The sequence below is a fragment of the Agelaius tricolor genome, unplaced genomic scaffold (assembly GCF_023055355.1).
Source record: "Agelaius tricolor isolate 1412-34295 unplaced genomic scaffold, bAgeTri1.0.p SCAF_29, whole genome shotgun sequence".
NCBI lineage: Eukaryota > Metazoa > Chordata > Aves > Passeriformes > Icteridae > Agelaius > Agelaius tricolor.
The window spans coordinates 5,757,720-5,779,870 of record NW_027269289.1 but is presented as its reverse complement, the minus strand read 5'-3'; the positions used below and the strand labels follow the sequence as shown (position 1 = coordinate 5,779,870).

Below are 22,151 nucleotides of genomic sequence, written 5' to 3'. Positions count from 1 at the left end.
TAAATTCTCTTTCATATCTTGTTACACAACAAAATTTCTTTCCCAGCTACCCACAGCTCCTCACCATTATTTTTCTGCCTCCTTGCTTTGACCTGGAGTTTTCACTGCGAACCTGAAACCACTTTCACAGATTTATTTAGGTATTTTTAACACTCCCCCCGCCCTTAATTTCTCCTTTCAGATTGCTTTCAGACAGCAAGAGTGTAAACCACTTTGATTCCTGGGTTGTTGGGAGAAAAATGCTATATGAATGAATAAGTAATAATAATAATAATACATTACAGTGATAATGATGGATGTGTTTTAAACAAAGCCTCTGGCTGCCAGTGTGGAGGAGCTATGGAAAAAAAAAAAAAAAGAAAATCAAAGATAATCTTGCATGAGGAGAATTGTAATGAGAAAGACCTGGAATATTTTATCTCTGAGCTGCTCCTATCAGGGTTGTCCCAGTTTGGCTTGAAGAGTGTGGCAGGTCTGGAGCTAAATTTAGGCCCAGGTGCTGCTCTGCTGGCAGGAAGGGAGGGCTTGGATCCATCCTTGGATCCATCCTTGGATCCATCCGGGGTTCAGTGCCAGCCCCAGAGTGGGGCAGGAGCCCGTGGTGCTCAGCACCTCACACACACAGAGCCCATCTCATCCTCAAGGCCTCTGCCAGGCAGCCAGGTGAAGGCAGAAAAAGGGATTAAAAGACCCAACAGGTCCCTGGCAGGGCTCTCCCACTGGCAGCCAGGAGAAATCTGCCCTGGCAGCCCTGTGCCACTGCTGGAAGGCTCAATTCAGCTCAATTCAGCTCATTTGTAGGGAAAAAATGGGGATTTTGGATCAAACTGCCCTGGCAGCCCTGTGCCACTGATGGAGGGGCAGGTTCAGCTCAATTCAGCTCATTTCTATGGAAAAATGGGGATATTGGGTGAAACTGCCCTGGCAGCCCTGTGCCACTGCTGGAAGGCTCAATTCAGCTCATTTCTGAGCTCAATTCAGCTCATTTCTGTGAAAAAAATGGGGATTTTGGGTGAAACTGCCCTGGCAGCCCTGTGCCACTGCTGGAAGGCTCAATTCAGCTCAATTGTAGGGAAAAAAGGGGATTTTGGGTCAAACTGCCCTGGCAGCCCCATCACACTGATGGAAGGCTCAATTCAGCTCAATTCAGCTCATTTCTGTGAAAAAAATGGGGATTTTGGGTCAAACTGCCCTGGCAGCCCTGTGCCACTGCTGGAAGGCTCAATTCAGCTCATTTCTGAGCTCAATTCAGCTCATTTCTGTGGAAAAATGGGGATTTTGGGTCAAACTGCCCTGGCAGCCCTGTCCCACTGCTGGAGGGGCAGGTTCAGCTCAATGCAGCTCATTTCTAGGGGAAAAATGGGGATTTTGGGTCAAACTCGGTGCCTGCAGAATGCAACAGATTAAACCAACAGGAATGCTCTGAAGAAAAACTCCTGATTTTCAAAAATAATGAGATTTTTAGAGGAAGGGCTTCACCATTTATCCTAGTGGGGATAAATCCTTTTCAGCTTTCTCAAAATCAATCCATTTTGATTATTTATCAAAATATCACCTTTGACATGAGCAGAAGTTGGGCTGGAATGACAACCCATCATTTCTTTCAGCACGTGCACCTGTACAGCTGTTAAGGAGAGCTCCTCAATCTCTGGGATTTTGGAAGCACAACACAAGGCACCGAGTCCAAGACAAAAATCTCTTCTACTCCAATTTCAATCCCAAGAGCTGCCGGACCTCAGGATGCCAAAGAGCTGAGGAACAGAAAATATTCTACTCCTTTAGGAAATACAAAGCAGAATAATGTGGATGTGTCCAAATTTCAGCAGCATCCCCGGATCTGGGTGACTGCAGAGCCCCTTCAGCCACACTAAATGTGAGCCACAAAAGCAGCAGAGCCTTGCAAGTGCTCCCTAAAATGCTCTGGAGGCTCCACAATCCTGCCCTGGTGTGCAAGGCTGGGCCTTGGGGGTCCCTGGGGCCAGGGATTCACTCCTGGCCACTGATTGGAGCCAACATCCCCATTTCCTGCGCTGCCTAAATCTCCCCACCCTCAGGACAGCTCCTAGGACAGGCCCTGAGAAAGTAATCTCATGATTTATGAGCTTTTCCAACAATGGCAATAAGCAAGGCAGCGTTTTAAGCAGCTAACTGAATTGGGATGTGGGCTGGGTTTTTGGTTGTTTTTTTTTTTCCTTTTTCCACAGCACAATGTGGATCTATTTAGCCCTTCCAGCTTGAATTTCAGCCTTTCTTTGCCCATGAGAAAGCCTGGCAAATGGGATTTGGGCTAGGAGCTATAGGGGAGAATATCTTTTAATTAACCAGGAGGGCGGCTCAGGGAGGATCCAGCACTGCCTCTGAGCTGAGTTTCCAGCTCCACTGCGAGGCAGACAGGTACAAATTAGGGCAGTGCACACCAAATTCCCAATGGCTCTGGTTTTCCTGGCCTTGTAGAGGGCAGGGATGACTCCAGTGCTGCTCTCACCTGGCCATTTCCACCTGAGCAGCTCAGGTAATATCAATCCACATGGATTTCCCCCCTGTTTCACACATGGATTTCCCCCCTGTTTCCCACATGGATTTTCCCCCTGTTTCCCACATGGATTTCCCCCTGTTTCCTACATGGATTTCCCCCCTGTTTCCCACATGGATTTTCCCCCCTGTTTCCCACATGGATTTCCCCCCTGTTTCCTACATGGATTTCCCCCGTTTCCCACACGGATTTTTCTCCCTGTTTCCCACACGGATTTCCCCCTGTTTCCCACACGGATTTCCCCCTGTTTCCTACACGGATTTCCCCCTGTTTCCCACATGGATTTCCCCCCTGTTTCCTACATGGATTTCCCCCCTGTTTCCCACATGGATTTCCCCCCTGTTTCCTACATGGATTTTCCCCCTGTTTCCCACATGGATTTCCCCCCTGTTTCCCACATGGATTTCCCCCCTGTTTCCTACATGGATTTCCCCCCTGTTTCCTACATGGATTTCCCCCTGTTTCCCACATGGATTTCCCCCTGTTTCCTACATGGATTTCCCCCATTTCCCACACGGATTTTTCTCCCTGTTTCCCACATGGATTTCCCCCTGTTTCCTACATGGATTTCCCCCTGTTTCCCACACGGATTTTTCCCCCCTGTTTCCCACACGGATTTTCCCCCCTGTTTCCCACATGGATTTTCCCCCTGTTTCCCACATGGATTTCCCCCATTTCCTACATGGATTTCCCCCCTGTTTCCCACATGGATTTCCCCCCTGTTTCCCACACGGATTTTTCCCCCCTGTTTCCCACATGGATTTTCCCCCTGTTTCCCACATGGATTTCCCCCATTTCCTACATGGATTTCCCCCCTGTTTCCCACATGGATTTCCCCCCTGTTTCCCACACGGATTTTTCCCCCCTGTTTCCCACACAGATTTCCCCCTGTTTCTCTTTTCAAGGCTTGGCAGTCAAACCTCTCATTACACTGCTGGTGTAGGGAAATATTTTTCCTTGAGAACACAGCGAGTTCCTTCTGTCCAGAAAGCACAAACTGGGCACGGATCCTGCCCTTTCTGCCCCAGCAGCGTGGCCGGGGGCTCCTGCAGGGCAGGGGGGTCACCCTCAATCCTGGGTCACCTGCAAGACACGAGAGGCCACAGCCTGACCAAAGGCAGAGCAGGATTTAAAATATTCAGTAATGAAAAACCCACAAAATATTCAAACTCCGGGGAGGCTGGAACAGAAGCAGAGCTTTGAGGAGCAGCTGAAATGGCTGTGCCATCCTTCCCAGGATGGAGCCAGGGATGGAGCCCAGCCCAAAGCACAAATCCTGGTACCCCCACCAAAGGCAGAGCAGGATTTGCACCCACAAAATATTCAAACTCTGGGGAGGCTGGAACAGAAGCAAAGCTTTGAGGAGCAGCTGAAATGACCCAGTCTCAGGAAAGGCCAGAGATGGGACAGCACAGAGCAGCCCTGGTGGGATCTCTCTCCTTGTTAAAGGTTGAGTAAAGCAAAAAGGAGGCACAGCTACAAGGAAAACCAAATCTCCCCAGCTCCAGCACCCAGGGAATGGCTGTGCCTGCTCCCAGGAGGGATCCAGGGATGGAGCTGAGCCCAAATCCTGGATCCTGGTACCCCCACCTTGTTAAAGGCTGAGTGAAGCAAAAAGGAGGCACAGCTACAAGAAAAAACAAATTTCCCCAGCACCAGCACCCAGGGAATGGCTGTGCTGCTCCCAGGGATGGAGCCAGGGATGGAGATGGAGCCCAGCCCAAATCCTGCATCCTGGTACCCCCACCAAAGGCAGAGCAGGATTTGCACCCACCAAATATTCCAACTCTTCCTGCAGTGCTGGCCCACACCCAGAGCATCCCTCCCCTGGCCCCTCTCCCTCCCCAGGTCCCGCCGTGTTTTACTGGACAAGGCATGCGAGTTAAATTTACATTTTATTTGAACAATGTTTCATCTTGTTCCTGTGTGTCTCTGCTGGCGATGAGGCAGCGAGGAGCTGATGAAATTTATTCCTGCTCTTGCTGCCACGCTGTATAAATAAAGGGGAAGGAATAAAATACTTCTCCAACAGGAAGTGTGAAGGCTTTAATGCTTTGTTTAAATATGCAGTTGAGAGACTTTATTTATCACGCAGCATCTGTATGTGCCTACAGCTGAAATTTGCTCCCTAAAATTAAAATATCTCGTTTTGCATGCATTTTTTAACCTGCATCACGCACCACCAAACCTGGTGGATTTACCCTTAAATCTATGCTGGGCAGGGATCCCCCCCACTAAAAAGATGCCCAGAAATATCATGGCCACTGAATTCATGTATCTCAGGTGCTGTGAACTCTGGCTGGCTGCATTTCCCAAGAATAATTGGTGTATACACACACCCTGGGAGATTTATATTCCCCTGCATCTTGGGCTATATACAATATGATTTAAATGGCACAGGCACTGCAGAAAGTGGACAGTAAAGCGTACAGTATTTGAAAATAAACATAAAGCAAAATGGTTTGACATCCTATTTCACTTAAAATGTAAATGGTGAACATTCAGGGCGTGATTTACAACCTTTTTAAAAGCACAAATGTTTTTTCTTTTTGGCCCCCTCACTCAGATGCCACAAATCAGGAGAATTCTTTGCAGCATCAAGAAATCCCCCGTGGTGGGTTGGCTCCTTTTTGTTGCTATCCTAAGGAATAGCCATGGATCCCCCAGATCAGCTTTCCTGCCTCTCCTTTTGTTTTTTCCCTCTGGTGTCCTGACTTGAAATGTGGCTTTATTGTGAATTTTAGGCTGCAGGCTCTCAGAGGGAGAGGAAGGGGGTGCAATGTGTGAGGAGCCTGTTGCTCATTTTTGCAGCCTTTTGCCCAAAGTTAACACCTTAAGGTGAAGTGAAGGTTTCCATGCCTTCAGTCCTGGCTGTGTCACTGCTCCCATCACAAGGGCAGGGTGGGAATCCCTAAATTCCCTCGTTCCTGCTGCTCCTGGAGTCACTGGGCCAGGACAGCATCCAGCTATGCTCACTTTCCTTTTAGGTGTCCCTCCTAAGCTGTTTTTTACTGTATTCCAAAATGTGATCACCCTGTGCTGGCACCATCCCTGCACCGCCTTTCACCCCTGCCTCCTCCTCACCTGGCACAGAAAAGGTGCAGAGAGAAAAGCACAAACCAGAAAAGCACAGGGGAGGTACCTGAGATGTTTCCTTCAGGACTGAGCCACTTTTATGCCCAGATCACAGAATCCTGAGCTGGAGGTGATGCCTTGAGAGTCTGCCTGGAACAGAGGCGGGGCAGAGTTAAAGAATAAAGTGGGGATTTGTTAAAAGGGTTTCAAAGGACACACCTTGGGCTGTACAAGAGCCCGGCCAAGGCTACACCCAAGATGGACTCAGAGTCACGAGTTTTCACATTTTTATAACTTTTGGTCCATTTCCACATTGGGTTTAATTGACCAATTCCAGCTCAGGTGATGCAGTCCCCACCTCCCAGTTTGCTCTCTGTTGTTCAATTTTCTGTTGTTTATTGCTCAGTTCTCTGTTGTTTGCACTTTTTGGGCTGGAGCTGCAGCGATGTCCTTGGTTCTGGGGCTGGACAAGGATTGTTCTGTGGGGCTGAGCTGTGAGGAGAACTTGGTGACACTTTGTATGGAGTTCAGAGTCACACACCAATGCAGGGCAGAGGCTGGGAAATACGAAAGCTCAACCTGAAGGCATCAGAAGGGTCCAGCTCTTAAGGGAATGATCCACATCAGTTGGGTGAGAACTGATTGGAACTCAAGCTCCAAAGCATCAACAGGGTCTTGTGGCCCAGAGGCATCACCTACTGAGCCCCACAAGGCACAAATCTGTGAAACCAGATCTCCAGGAGATCTCCCTGAACAGAGAAGGATGGAAAGGAAGGAAAGGGAGGAAAGGAAGGAAAGGAAGGAAAGGGAGGAAAGGAAGGAAAGGAAGGAAAGGGAGGAAAGGAAGGAAAGGAAGGAAAGGGAGGAAAGGAAGGAAAGGAAGGAAAGGAAGGAAAGGGAGGAAAGGAAGGAAAGAGAGGAAAGGGAGGAAAGGGAGGAAAGGGAGGAAAGGGAGGGAAGAAAGGAAAGGGAAGCAAGGGAGGAAAGGAAAGAAAGGGAGGAAAGTGTCCCACAGGAAAGGAAGGAAGGGAAGGAAGGGAAGGAAGGGAAGGAAGGGAAGGAAGGGAAGGAAGGAAAGGGAGGAAAGGGAGGAAAGTGTCCCACAGGAAAGGAAGGAAGGGAAGGAAGGAAATCTCTTCTTCTGCATGGAGATGAGGAGGAGAGCGCTCCACCAACGTGGTCCTTGTTCAGCCCCATGGCACCAGCACAGTCCAGCCTCCAACCACAGCTACACCTCGGGGGTGGCCCAAAACCACTTCCCAGCACCTCCTGTCCCTTTGCCAAGGCTCTGGGATGCAGGATGTGCTCTGAGCATCTGTCCTGGCTCACAGAGGACTCTGCAGCACCTGAGCACACCCCGGAGCCTCCGCCCTCCTCCCCGCGCTCCCTCTGCACCATCCAGCCCTTGAATCTTTAATCACCTTCCTCTCCCTCCCTGGGAGCACACGAGGGTGAGCACATCTCCCCAGATCAAACCGAATCCCTAATTGGGGCAGCTGTTAATAAGGGTTAAATCTGCAGGCTGCGGTGGCCATCGCCGCTCTCACCGTCAGCGGAGCGGGGAGCCTGAAGGGTGCCTGTCCATTTTGAAAAGCCATAATGAATCATTTTTCCCTTAGCAAATCTGGCAAACTTCAATCCTGGTTCCTGCAGCCTCTTTTTCACATGTCCAAGCCCTCTGTGACACATCAAATTTAATGAGACTGCACAGACCTCAAATAAGGCACTGTAGCACTGCTGGGATACTTTATTAAGGAGGATCAGACAGAATGTGTTTGCTGTTTAAGAGCCTTTAAAGGCAAATTACACTTCTTTTTTGGGGGGATGAGAGCCTCCCATTTTTGTTCAGTCCCTGGTCCTCCTCAAACACATCCTGCAGGCCAATTCAAACACAGAGTTAAGGTTTCTGCAAACAGGGGAAAGCAGCAAAATTGGCAGCGAGGGCTGGGAGACCAAGCAAGGCTGGATTGAAGGTTGTGGGGTAGGACACAGACAAAGGAACGTGTGATTTCACATAATAATAATAATAATAATAATAATAATAATAATAATAATAATAATAATAATAATAATAATAATAATCTGCCTCTGACAAGCTGTGTAAGGGAACGCCCCACCCTGCTAGCAGGTGCTGCCCTGCTAGGTCCAGGGAAAGGCCAAATTAACCCTCTCTGGCTGGTGGAGAGGTGGGGAAAACTTTCTAGAAAGATCATGAAATGCTAGAATGGTTTGGGTTGGAAGGGACCTTAAAGCCCATCCAGTCTCAGCCCTCAAAATGATGATGTGAGATATGCACTGAGCCATCCTCAGGGAAAAACTGGGGCAGCCCATGAAGAATGGGGGAAATAAAACAGGATTTTTATTTTAATGTCTATGTAAATAAAAATAAGCAGGGAGCCAGGCAGAGTTCAGTCTCAGGCTCCAGATTTTGGGGCAAGGGATGCTCTTTGGTTTTGCTGTACGAGGTGCAAGATGAAACCCTGGGTGACTTCAGGAGTTTTTTCCAGCCATAACCAGCTCAGGTTGTGTCCTTGCAGACGTTTTTTGCTTGGAAAAGCCCATTTTGTGCAAGGACTCATTGCTGTAACTTTGGTTGGAGACTGCAGCAGTCTCGTGGCTTAGCAACCTCCTGCTTAATTCAGAGCATCTCTTCTGAGATCATCGTGTTCAGCTCCTCTGTGTCCACCTCTGGCCACGTCCAGCTCAAAAGAGAGCTGTAATTTATTTCAGCAAGTGCCAGGCTGCTGGACAAGGCAGCAGAAAGCCAAAATGTCTCTCTCAGCATATGGAGTCCAACCTAATTGGGGTTTATAGGGAAATATAAAAGCTGGACCGGCTTCCAGAGAGCTCTCAAGGATGCCTAAAGAAGAAAGTCTGTGTCTCAGAAGATTTTTCATGTGACTAGAGGAAAAATGATAACAGTTTTACCTTGTTGGAGTAAGGGCCCAGCCTTCCAAAAAGCACAGTGAGAAATGAAATAATTTACACCCCACAAATGCTCTGGTTGCAGGATAAACCTAGAAATGTTTCCTGTGTCAGGACAACTGAGGCACGACCTGTGGAAGGTTAAATTTGACTTTTCTTCTCCATTTTTTGCTGTCTGAGGAGGTTTGGGGCTCAGCACTCAGGGGCCATTTGGATCCAGGTCACATTTTCTGTGAGCCACCTGCATTTGGAGTGGAAGGAAGAGTGTGGTTAATGGATCACTTTAATGACATCAGTTCTGATCCATCTCTAATTAAGGGCTCTGCCAGGAATACAGTCAAGCAATTCTAATGGCCCAGAGGAAAAATTGTGAAGTCAGGTAATGAAATTTGCTTATTAGACAAAATGGGAAGAAGGAGTGCAGGGGCACAGAAATCAATAGGGAGAGCGGGGCAGCAGCATTTCCACAGCCCTGCTCATGAAGGAGAGAGCCCAGCTAATGAAGCTCAGAGCTCACAAGTGGGACAACAAAACCCTGCCCTGCTCCCAGCCCTGAGGATGCTCACCTGGAAAAGATCCAGCTCGTGTGAGCTCCCAAAGAGTTGGTTCCGCACCGCGGCTTCCTCAGCTGGAGGATTTCACCACCGCTGGGTTTTTGTGTCCCCCAGGGCTGTCAGAGACAGCTCCAGGCCTCCTCCCAGAGGTGCCTGTGGTGGGACATGCCCAGGATGGTCACACAACCCTCCAGGATGGAGAAAAGCAGGGTCACACCTGCAGCCTGGAAACTGCTTGGATAAACGCCATAATGGCCCCCATTAGATCCCAGTAAATGTTATGACATAAATACCCCTGGAAAATGATTCACCTATGGCCTTTTCATCCCAGGAACTTTTCAGTCTGTTCCCAGCTCCAGTGGAAGGTGTTCCTGGGATGCCTTTCAATCCCAGGAAGTTTTCAATCAGTCTGTTCCCAGCTCCAGTGGAAGGTGTCCCTGCCCATGGCAGGGGTTGGAATGAGAGGATCTTTGGGGTCCTTCCCAACACAAACCATTCTGGGATTCTGGGATTAGCACAGAGAAGATGCAGGTAAAAAAACAAACAAACAAAAAAAACCAACCAACCAACCAAAAAAAAAACAAAACAAAACAAAACAAAACAAAAAAAAAAACAGAGAGAAGAGTGGATGCTGCCAAAAAATCAAAACCTATTTATTCTACAGAGTGCTGGGGAGGGAAATATTTATAGGTGGGATGGTTCCAGCTCCAAACCCTTCACTTGCAGGCTGGTAGGAGAGGAACAGAGCCTCGTGGGTTTTTGGTTTTTTTTGTTTTTTGTTTTTTTTTTTTTTTTTTTGGTTGGTTTTTTGAGGGGTTTTAAATATTTTTTTTTTAAAGGGGGAAAAAGTGAACTGAAGTTTATGAGCTTGAGCTGCGGAGCAGAGCCTTTTGTGTCTCGCTTGCCCACATAATTGCAGTCCCCCCTCCTCTCAGCCGGTGGCAGAGGAATGTAGGTGGAATGTCTTTGCACGGAGAGCGGCTCACACAGGGACTGCACAATGAGGGCAAGAAACAGGAGCCAATCTAAGGAAAGGATCAGGCAAGGAAAATAATATTGGGCTGTCTGCTACCACGTCTAACCCCGTGAAATGCCTCCATGAATCCCCTGCTTCCTTCTGCCTTAAAATGTCCTCCTCCTTTCTCAGAGGTTCAGGGCACATATCTTGTTTCAGTCTCCTTTTTAACACTTTGCTTTTCCCCCCCTCTCCTTTCATCCTGCTGCCGCAGATATATTTACTGGCAACGGAAAAAATCAATAAAGGAGAAGGAAATGACTTGGCAGCGTTCCCAAGTGTTAAAATAATTCTCATCTCATCGAGCCCCATTGTTTTTAAACAACATTGCCAGCTCGGGAGCTTGGCCTCGATTTCCAGAAGCAACTGGTGATTTTTGGGCAGGTTCTGGGTGGTTTTTTTTTGGGGGTGTCCTTAAAGGGACAAGTTTGGCAAAGCCACAGAGGCTTTTCCACCTGGCTCCTGAATTGATCCGTCCCTCGGGGGATCCCACCCCACGAGTTTAAATTTGGGGGCACATTTAAAGTGAAACGGCCCTAAGAAAAGCTGGACATCCCATAAACTACCCCAGCTGCCTTTCAGCAGGGGGAAAACTGGGAATGACATTAGCAACCAGCGGCCCGAACCAGGTGCATTCCAGGCTGTCAGTCCCTCCCGTGAGTTATTGCCGCTTAAATACAGACTTTCTGTCCCAGCAGTGAAATATTCTGGCACGTGCAGCGCAGGAACACGCAGAGCTGACCTTCACACTGAGCTGCTCCTTGTAAGCTGCAGTCTCTCCCGCGTTTCTGGGGTTTTTTTTCCCTCCCCACATTTTTGAGGTGGATTTTGGAAAATCAGAAGGAGGAGGGCTCAAAAGGTTGAGAGGGCTCAAAGATCCTCTCAGCTCCCACACAAAATATTTCTTGCCCAGGTCCAACTAAGATCCAAAGAACTCCATTTCTATTTTGACTTTTTTTTTTTTTTTAAAGTATTCGTGCTATACAGAAATGGTAAAGTTATTTCCAAATGGGTAATTGGAGCATTTAATTTGGAAGAGGATGGAAAGCACACCTCCACCTCAGGAATGCTCCATCCTGAGTTGAAACAGACTCAATAAATTGGTGGGCTTTTCCAAAACAATGGTTTTTCACAGGGAGGCAACAGCCTCAATGAAAAGTGCTCCTTTATCAATATTTTGGCGGCTTCATATTTAGAAATTAGGTGTTCTCTGCTTCCACTTCATTGCAGGAGAACGTGATCCCATTTTGCACACCTGGAAAACATCAGAATTTGCCTTTTTTGCCCCTTTTAGACCCAGACATTCCCTTTCAGACCTAGAAATCCCCTTTTAGGCCTAGAAATCCCCTTCTGGACTTAGAAATCCCTTTTCAGACCCAGAGATCTCCTTTCAGACCCAACTGAACCCCTTTTAAACCTAGAATTCCCTTTTAGACCCAGAGATTTCCTTTCAGACCCTTTTAGGCCTAGAAATCCCCTTTTAGACTTAGAGATCCCCCTTTTAGACCCAGAGATGCCATTTCAGACCTAGCTGAACCCCTTTTAAACCTAGAATTCCCTTTTTAGACCCAGAGATCCTCTTTCAGACCCAGAGATCCCATTTTCGACCCAGAGATCCCCTTTCAGACCTAGCTGAACCCTTTTTAAACCTCAAATTCCCTTTTTTAAACCTCAAATTCTCTTTTTAGATCCGGAGATCCCCTTTTAGACCCAGAGATCCCCTCTCAGACCCATCTGAACCCCTTTTAAACCTTGAATTCCCTTTTAGACCCAAAGTTCCCCTTTCAGACCCATCTGAACCCCTTTTAAGCCCAGAATTCCCTTTTTTACACCCAGAGATCCCCTCTCAGACCCATCTGAACCCCTTTTAAACCTCGAATTCCCTTTTAGACCCAAAGTTCCCCTCTCAGATCCATCTGAACCCCTTTTAAACCCAGAATTCCCTTTTTTACACCCAGAGATCCCTCTTTAACCACTTGCACACCAATCCCATCCCCTCCAAGAGCGTTTTTCTTACCAACACCAACAATCAGGAGATTATTTTAATGGAAAAAAGCCTCTCCCAAAGCCCAGGTGTGCCCATGCCCAGAGCCCTGAGCAGGCTCCAGCTGAGAGCAGCCGCTCCCCTCCGCCATCCCAGCTTTTACTCCCGATGGGAACGTGAGCAAACCGTGCAAAGAGGGAATTCCCTGCTCCCCAAATGTCCATAAACCCCAGAAACGTGCACCTTGGAGGTCCTCTCTGTGTCAGCCCGAGAGAAATGAATTTTTTTTGGGGTGGGAAACATCTGCCCTTCTCTGGGGTGGATAATGGGGCCCATTGTGCGTGCACGGGCACAGAGAGGGGGAATCAATAAACCAGGAAAGCCTCAGTTGTTGGATCAAATGCCAGCCATATCTAATGGCTCCAGGATGCCTCTGGAGCCCACCAGGTCCTGCTTGTTTGATGTCTTCACTTCCTGGCAATCCCAAAAGGGACAAAAGCCAAGATATTGACTTTCCTGACCAGAAATGCGGTGTGGGAACGTGGGGAAAAGCTCAGCTTGGCCAAGCTCAGCGTGTCTGTGGGGTAAAGGAGAGTCCAGGACGTCCCTGTGGGAGCTCCAGAGCGGTGGGATCCCAAATTCCCACCCCAAAAGCACCACCAGCACCCCATGAGGGGATGGTGTTTCTGTGCTGCATCAGACGGAATAGAAACCCAAATTCTCCGCTGTGGAAAGCACATCCACCATCCAACAGCAAGGGCAAAACAGGGATATTCCCAACTCCTTGAAAAGCAGCCTCAGAGCAGGGATTGGACTGGAAGGACTTTGGGAATCCTGGCATTGTCCCACCCAGTGCCCAGGTACCAGGGCAAGGAGCTGCATTTCAAACCAGCAGAGGGGTTCAGAGCACAAAAATGCTTTGGGATTAGGGGGGAAAAAAGGAAAAAAAGTCATACAAAATGAAATGATTTTTCATTTAGTATTTGGAAATTTTTCATTTGATAATTTTGCATTTTTCATTGGAAATTGGACTTGGCCACCGTGCAAGGACGTCCTACAGCAAGGGCAAAACAGGGATATTCCCAAATCCTTGAAAAGCAGCCTCAGAGCAGGGATTGGACTGGAAGGACTTTGGAAATCCTGGCATTGTCCCACCCAGTGCCCAGGTCAGCCTTTCTTCCATGCAAGCTGGCACCAGGGCAAGGAGCTGCATTTCAAACCAGCAGAGGGGTTCAGAAAATGATGATGGGATTAGGAGGAAAAAAAAGGAAAAAAAAATCATACAAAACGAAATGGTTTTTCATTTAATATTTGGAAATTTTTCATTTGATAATTTTGCATTTTTCATTGGAAATTGGACTTGGCCGCCGTGCAAGGACGTCCTACAGCAAGGGCAAAACAGGGATATTCCCAACTCATGGAAAAGCAGCCTCAGAGCAGGGATTGGACTGAGAGGACTTTGGGAATCCTGGCATTGTCCCACCCAGTGCCCAGGTACCAGGCCAAGGAGCTGCATTTCAAACCAGCAGAGGGGTTCAGAAAATGATGATGGGATTAGGAGGAAAAAAAAGGAAAAAAAAATCATACAAAACGAAATGGTTTTTCATTTAGTATTTGGAAATTTTTCATTTAATGATTTTTCATCTAGTCATTTTTAATTTTTCATTGGAAATTGGACTTGGCCGCCGCGCCGCGTTTGGAGAAAACCTCTTTGAATGCAGCCCATTGTGCAGGGAAATTCTCCCTGCAATCTGGGTTTCCAGGCAGCTCCCAGTGCTCCTGAAATCCCCTGGAAAAGCGAGGAAAGAGCAGCGTTCCTGGCAGGTCTGGCTGTGCTATGTGGATTTTTTGGGACAAGTCTCTGCAAGAGCTGCGAGAGCTGCAGAGACAAAACCCCTGGCAGAGGGTGGCACAGGCAGTCCCATCCCAGCTCCTCTCAAATCGTGTGTGGGAAGGCAGAATCAGCTGTCTGGAGGTAGATTTGGGTTTCCATCGGGGTTTTTTTTGCTGCTTTTGTTTTGGTGTTTCCCTCCTTTCTCTTCGTTTCCTCGTCCCAGTAGCAAAAGGGGAAATGGAGGGGACAGACACAGCCCAGGTTGCACTGAAGGGGAAGCAATAAAACTTTCTTATATGCAAGAACAAACTCTGCCACTCCTGAATATCCCCAAACTGCCTGAAATAAAGGCATTGGAAAAGACTGGGGTTTTTTGTTTGTACTTTTTTTTTTTTTCCCACCCATGATAAAATGGAGTTTTCCTCCTCACAGATTTAGGATCAAGTAAAAATAGGAGTGAAAATAACAAAACTTCTGTACCTTCTGCACCTGAGTGAGAGATTCTCCTTTAACATTATCCAGCAAACTTCATGGGATCATTCAGCTTGGGAAAAAAAACCTTTAAAATCATCCAATCCAATCACCAGCCAGCCTCTAAAATAATAAAAACATTTCAAATATTCTTCTTCTTATTCTTCTCTTCTTTCTCATTTTCCTTGGGTTTATGCCATTTGTTGTGAAGCACCTGCGCATCAAGGGTGAAAAGGGAGATTTTATTCCGTACCTGCAGTTTGTAGGACAGAAAAAGGAGATTTTATTCTGTGCCTGCAGTTTGTAGCACAGATTTAGGGATTTGGGGACTCTGCCATGCAACGTGGGCACCGTAGGGTGACAAATCCCATGGGAGAGTGTCCCTGCAGGTGTTTAGGAGGACACAGCCCTGGGGGTCTGATATGATGGCATCACAGAATATCCTGAGGGAGAAGGGACCCACAAGGGTCCTCCAGAACATCTCCTGACCCTTCCCCATCCCCAAAATCCCAGCCTGTGCCCCAGAGCATTGTCCTGGAGCCTTGGTGCCCATTCCCAGGGGAGCTGCTCAGAGCCTGGCACCCTCTGGGGGGAGAATCTTATCCTAAAATCCAACAAAACCCCTCCTGACACAGCTCCAGTGGTTCCCCAGGTCCTGTCCCTGCTCACAGAGCAGATTTGTGTCCTTGCCCTTCTGGGGCTTCACATCCCAATGCTCCAGAAGGGAAACGCAGTGAGGTGAAAAGAAAGAGCAAGGATGAGGCATTCCCAAAGGGAAGGGGGCAGGAGGGTGTGGGACTGGGAAAAAAACCCCAAGTGAATTATTTGGGGGTGTAAAACCTCCCCAGAGCACCCTCCCAGCCCCAGGCTGTGCTCTCCACGCTGTCAGGCCGCAGCAATGAGCCGGGAGCCCTTTGGGAAGGGGAAGTTCCTGTGTGAAAATCCAGCGGCGAGGGGCTGGGAGGCACAGCTGGACACAGCTGCACACAGCTGGGGCTGGCACTGGAGCTGCACGGGGCTGCAGGCAGCTCTGGCATGTGCACAGGGGGCCCTGCGAGGGGAAGTGCAGCTCGCTCCTGGCTGAGCTGGGCCGCATCCACCTCTGCCACAGCTCCTCGCTTCAGCCTCCTTCTTACCCTGCCTTGCTCTACTTTTTGGGTTTTTTGGTTTTTTTTTAATGGATTTCATGGAAAAAAAATTCCTCCCTTTTGACCCCTCGCTGCTGGCAAGTTTCCAAATGCTTCGAGCATCTGATGGGACTCTCAGTATCACCACAGGGTGTGGGGGGATAAATCCTACAGCTCCCAGAAATTCAGAGGGGAGAAGCTGCTGCTCCCCAAACCTTTCCATGATCCCAAACCAGTCCCAAAAGGGGGAGAAGCTGCTGCTCCCCAAATCTTTCCATGATCCCAAACCAGTCCCAAAAGGGGGAAAAGCTGCTGCTCACCAAACCTTTCCATGATCCCAAATGTTTCCCTGCCCTCAAACCAGTCCCAAAGGGGGAAAATGCTGCTGCTCCTCAAACCTTGCTCCCTAAACCTTTCCATGCTCTCAAACCTTTCCATGCTCCCCAACCTTTCCATGCTTCCAAACCATTTCCAAAAGGGGGAGAAGCTGCTGCTCCCCCACCTTTCTATGATCCCAAACATTTCCCTGCTCTCAAACCAGCACAAGAGCCCAGCCAGGGCTGCACCCAAGGTGAACCAAAATGAACCCAAAATGGTCACAAAATGGTCCCAAAATGAACCGAAGATGAACCAAAATGGTCCCAAAATGAACCCAAGGTGAACCAAAATGGTCCCAAGATGAACCCAAGATGGTCCCAAAATGAACCCAAGGTGAACCCAAAATGGTCCCAAAATGGTCCCAAAATGAACCCAAGATGGTCCCAAAATGAACCCAAGATGAACCCAAGATAGTCACAAAATGAACCCAAGGTGAACCAAAATGGTCCCAAAATGAACCCAAAATGAACCAAAATGGCCCCAAAATGCACCCAAGATGAACCAAAATGGTCCCAAAATGCACCCAAAATGAACCCAAAATGGTCCCAAATGAACCCAAGATGAACCCAAATGGTCCCAAAATGCACGAGCGCTCCCGGGGTCTCTCCCTTGGATCAGTTCTGCTCCATTTGCATCTTGCAGTTCATTGTCCCATTCCAGCTTTAGCCCCTGCAGTCCCATCCTTGTTTTTCTCTCTCAGCCCACGGTGTTTGTGCTCCTGGGCTGAGATTTGGATCATTTGTCCTTGGTGCCCAGCTGGAGCAGGAATTGTTTTGTCTCCCTGCTCTGTGCACAGAGCTCAGCATCCCCTGATGTGAACCCAGACCCACACACTAAAGCAGCACAGAACCTGAAAAATAGAAAATCCAAAACCTGAGGCATCACCGTGAATGGTAAAAACCAAACTAAATGTATTTGAGTGCTGGCTTCTGGCCAGATCTCAGAGTCAGTGAAAGGGAAGCAGTGTGGGCTGGCTGAAGGGGCTCTTTGAACTCTGCCCACTTACAAGGTGCTGCTTCCGTGGTGGTGGGGAAAACGAGGAGGAGGAGGAGGAGGAGGAAGAGCAGCAGATCCAGCCTGGCTCCCTGCTGAAGGCAGCCCCAGAAGCTCAGAGGTAAAGGGAAGGAACTCACCAGGCTGACATTTGAAGGGTTAATGGGATTTAAGCTTTGATCTCCCAAGAAAACACGCTGAAAACATAGCCCAAGGCGTGCTCACCATTTTGTTTGCCTGTAAAACAATGCAATTTGATTTTTGTTGGCTTGTTGTTTTTAAGTGGAACCTCATGGGTGTTCTGTTGAATTCAGCCCACAAAAGCAATTTGTGTCATTTTAATGCAGCTCCTGTGCTAGAAATGTTTGTTTTTAAATGCAAGTTTTATTGTTTTCATTGTTGGCACATTAAAAGCTCGATCAATAAGAAAAGCAATTCGTGATGCTGCCCTTCAAAATTCCAGCCTTATCTACCCCATAAATTGGGGCAAATTTGAAAGTGAGGAATAACACAAGCTCATTCTTTTGGGATATGAAAAGAATAATTCAGATCTCCTCTGCTTTGACCTGTCCCTATCCATCATCTGTCTTAATATTTCCAGGAGAGCCAGGCTGAGGTGCAGCTCTGGGACAGGGGATGGAGCAGAGCATTCTTTGATTTGTCACTGTGGTAGTTACATTTTAGTGCAGGCATCACTTTTAAAATGGAAGAGGAGCCTTATTTCTGCAGGAAACATCCAAATCTTGACCAGATATGAAGTATTTGGGCACAGATTTAATAAAAAATTCTCCCCAAAATGGTGACAAAACCCAAACCCTGGCCTCAGGTCTGTCTCCTGATCTGCTGCTGGGATTCCATTTAGCCTTGTGCAATTCCTTCCACCTCTCAGGGCCTCCTTTTCCCACCTTTACCCAGGGGACAGCACTACAATGGGTTTCTTGCTCTTTGATATTTGAAACACGCTCAGAGATTCCTCAGATGGAGGCGGGAGGAAGAAATCATTATTGTTATATTTTTATAGCCCGTTTCTCCCTGCAGGCTCCTGGAGGTATTTTAAAGTCTCCAAAGTCTTGGGCAAGAAGAAGCAAAGAACAATCAGAGTAAATTTGCAGGAGCAGGACATGGGTGATCCTTGTGGATCGCTCCCAGCTCAGGGTATTTTGTGATTTTCTGACTGATCACTGGATCAGTGGAGCTGCCACTTCCATTTCCTCTCAAACATCCCCTTCTGATCTCATTTTTTCCTTAAGGAGGCTGGCATTACAAGCAGGAGCAGGGGCAGCATCAGGTATGGCTCTGCACGCCTTCACACCTCGTGAAACCCCATCCAGAATGGCCAAATTAATGAGGAAAGCTGCCTACTGCAGCAATTTCTGAAATAGCTGTAAATGTTTTATTGCCCAAGCATATGCAACAGCAACTTTACAAACATGCTCCAGCGAGTGGGGTGGAGAAAGGACACCACAGGACCTTTTGGGGAGGCAGACAGCCACGGCCTCGCTCGATTCCTAAATAAATTGGCATTAATCAGCTGATGACTGCACGGCTTCCTGCAGCAAACCACGCTCAGCAAAGACATCCCTGCCCTATCTCCTCGGTTTCCTGATAATGCCACCAGAATGGCGTTTTTCAAAACAATAAATGAGCTGAAAATGTGCCACAGGGGCTGCTCGGTGCCTCAAAATCCAGCTGGGTTTGGGTTGGCACCCCAATAAAGCCTTCGGGGAAATGGGCCCTTGCTTGGAGCTCCCACCAGCAGTGGGATTATTTCTTTTGGGTCAAAGATTTTTCTTCTTGAGAAGTGACTGCCTCGTAAATTTGGGGGGTCTGGACCAGCCCAGACCCCCCCAATAATCCCAAATAACCCAAATCCCAAAGCATCCAAACCTTTCCATGCTTCCAAACCTTTCCCTGCTCCCAAACCAGTCCCAGAAGGGGGAGAATGTGCTACTGCTTCCCAAACCTTTCCATGCTCCCAAAACAGTTCCAAAAGGAGAAAAAGCTGCTGCTCTCCCAACCTTTCCATGCTCCCAAACCTTTCCATGCTCCCAAAACAGTTCCAAAAGGAGGAAAAGCTGCTGCTCTCCCAACCTTTCCATGCTCCCAAACCTTTCCGTGCTCCCAAACCTTTCCCTGTAAATAAGATTTGAACCCAAGGGGTGCAGAGCACCAGGAATTCCTGCTTTAACCCAGCCCAGGGTGCTCAGAAATTTGGCATCTTGCAAGCTCAGCTCAGAGCTGCAGAACTGATTCCTTAGACCAGCGAGTAGCTGGGGATATAACTCATCTATATGCTGCAAGTGGCTCCCAGAAAACATTTGTTAAATAATTTAGGAACAAAACCTAGCGATGATAATAAAAAAAAAAACCCAAAAAAACCCAAGAAGTTTGCTCCCAGATGATGTGCAAATACAAAACAGCAATAAGTCTATCAAATGAACTCACCTAGTGCTACTCTCATATTCCCCACCATCCTCCCAATCCTGATTCTCCTCTGATTCAGCAGCTTTCCTCCTTTTGGCATTTCTGGCTGGCAGGGCTGGATGTACTTGGTTAGAATTCAATACCACGAGGGGGTTTAGTAACTGAAAGCTGCCTTTTTTCTTTTTTTTTTTTTTTCTTTTTTTTTTCCCTTTTCTTCCCTTGTTTCCCTCCTCTCTTCAGCAGCTCACAGGAGGTAAACAAAAGTTTCGAAGGGTGCCCTGCACCATTAAGGTCTGTCGAGTTTAAACTGCTTCAGTCCTCCTCGGGTTCCACCAGTAAAAGTCAAAAGCTCCTTTTACGTTCTCCAATTAAATTAAAAGAGGAAAATGAAACTGCTGTTTGAGATTTCTGGGCCAGCTGAAAAAATCTGAGAGCAGGGCCCTTGGCAGGGTGCTGTAACATCCAGAGGGAGCCTGTCCCAGGTGCTGAGCAAAGGCCTGAGACAGGTCTGGGCTCTCATGAAAGCCTTTGAATGAAGTGAAGCAAGAGGAAGAGAATGAGAGGAAGAAAAGGAGCACCAAGCTGGAATCCACTTGCTGGCCCTCCTCCAAGGCAAGGCTTGCTCCGTGTGTTACTTTTGAGATCAATGTCACACAGGGGCCTTCAGCCAGACCCTGCTCTGCATGGAGGGACAGCCACGGCCATGGTCCCTTCTGGAACCATCCAGCATCATCCTGAAACCCCGTTCTCAGAATCACTGCAAAGAGGGGAGAGAAATATTAACAGCCAGGAGACAGATGGTGCCATAATAAAATCCTCTCTCTCTCTCTCTCTCTTTTCTTACTTTTTTCCATTGCTTTTGCTTTTCAGGACAGCTCCCCCCAAAGCAGATCGTGCTTGCACTCCACATGTTCATTTTGAGCCTGCTAGATGATCCAAAGGAAGGGCTGAGAACCTTTCAGAGCTGATGGCACCAATCTGATGACCTGACGAAGCTCAAATCAAGAACCAGCCACTAGGAAATAAAGACAAACCATGGCTGCTCTCCAAAAGAACTCATAAATCTGAGCATCTCCTGCTTGCTCTCCTGTAACAGCTCTAATATTTCTTCTGCTTTCACCTTGTGAAGGCTGTTCATTATTACTTTCACCTCTTAGCCTCTCTCAGGATGTCAGCTCCATCTGCCACCACCTACCTGGGGTGAATCTCAGCAAGCCCAGCTCAGGTGCTCACTTCTCCCTCCTCCTGAATTCCCATACTTGACACGACCCTTCACAATACACAGAGTACTTTTCTTTTTTTTTTTTTTTTTTTTCAATCAACATGCTGCAGTCTCCTCACCTCTTGGCTTTTCTTTCCCATCCCCAATCACTCTCTGCTCACCCCTTCATTCCGTTCTTACCTCGGAATTACTGACAGTGATACAGGGGGTGATGATGATGCCTCATTTTGCTTAGTAATGGCTTTGCTGAACATCTCAGCCTCCACTTCAGCTGGCACATTAGCAAGCAGAGAACAAACTCTGATTGTTTTGACACTTTAGCACTTGCCAAGCCTGAGCACAGGTAGGGCTGAAGCTGCAGCACTCAGCTCTGCTTGGAGGAGCAGAGAATTCCAGCCTTTGTTGACTCGTGCTTGGCTTCTCCCGTACAAATGTTTTCTGAACTCCTTTCATCTTTCCCTTGCTGCTGCTGAGCATGTCATTTTCCATTCCCTGTTATTCAACAGCCTTTATATTCACACGCAGCCCAATTTTCTGCCAATATCATCTTTTCATTTATGTCAACTGGATTACATGTTGCTCCTACCTGCCTCCGAGTTACCGCTCATTTTCTGTGTCAGGTGAAGTTATCTCACAGCACACAGAGCGGGTTTTATTCCACAATTGCATTCCTTTATGCCTTCAAATTGCTTGCCACAGAGCAGGCTGTAATTCTCCTCTGGTGTAAAGCTCATCAAGACAAAACAGAGAGATGGGAGCTGGCACTGAGGGTTCTGGTCAGCTGTTCCTGCAGCACGAGCCTTTCTCCAGGAATTACAGGAGCAGGCAGCACTGAGGAGGATTCTAACACTTGTGGGATGAATAACCTGTCAGTAGGTGAGGCTTTCTCTCTTGTCACATTAATTAGCAGTCATCTCCTTCCTTTAAACATAATCCCTCCAAGACTCCCAGCCTTATTTATTTATTTTTTTTCTCCCCCCCTGCAGTTGGGTGTTCTCCCTCCAGGCTCGGGGCTGGCGTCAGTAGATGGCACTGTGACATTCACTCTTCCAGCTCCCTTTTTGTTCAGCCCACGAACAGAGCTTTGAGTTTCTACTAAATTTTTGTCTGCGTGTGTGTGTGTGTGTGTGTATTATAATTAGTTTTTGTTTATGCAAGGTTCTGGAGTCCTTCGGGAGCAAACTGTGGAAGCAGGGAGATAATTTGCTTTTCTGCTCTCTGATTGAGGTCAGTTCTTGAGCCAGAAGCAGCCTCTGGGTACCAGTCACTGAGGTGATGCTGAGGTTCCTGCAGGAAGGGATTATCCTGCAGATTGTTCCACCCTTCTCCCTCCAAGGCTGGCACACCAGACCGACCTGGGCGATTGAAGGGGGCGTGCAGGGGCAGTGCCCTCAATCCCCTGGGCCCAGCTCTTTCTAGAAGCCTCCTGGCAGCAGATCCGTGGTGCTGGCCTTGGGAGAGGACCCTGTGCTCCAAAGAATGGCACAGGCAAATAGAAACCCATCCTCCGGCTGAATTCCTAACGTTGGGAACCCACACGACAAAATCTGAAATTCAAAATCTGATTATTTGCAGAGATCTAGGCTGGGGTTAGCCCAACACATCCAAAACCTGTG

The 22,151-nt window shown here is 47.9% G+C and overlaps 1 long non-coding RNA gene across 5 annotated transcripts; it reads right to left on the bottom strand.

Moving 5' to 3' along the window:
- Positions 1 to 3,356: 3,356 nt before the first annotated feature.
- LOC139600936 (uncharacterized) lies at positions 3,357 to 21,884 on the bottom strand. 5 transcript variants are annotated; one of them, XR_011682724.1, is made up of 6 exons: positions 21,122 to 21,884; positions 19,335 to 20,328; positions 17,030 to 17,126; positions 14,401 to 14,605; positions 5,676 to 11,357; positions 3,357 to 3,616 (listed from the first exon to the last, which is right to left on the bottom strand). It is a non-coding gene; the product is annotated as an uncharacterized lncRNA (long non-coding RNA). The 5 variants fall into 5 exon arrangements; XR_011682721.1 differs by lacking the exon at positions 3,357 to 3,616 and adding an exon at positions 4,416 to 4,523; XR_011682722.1 differs by lacking the exon at positions 3,357 to 3,616 and having other exon boundaries at positions 4,416 to 8,774; positions 9,100 to 11,357.
- Between the last annotated feature and the right edge of the window lie 267 nt (positions 21,885 to 22,151).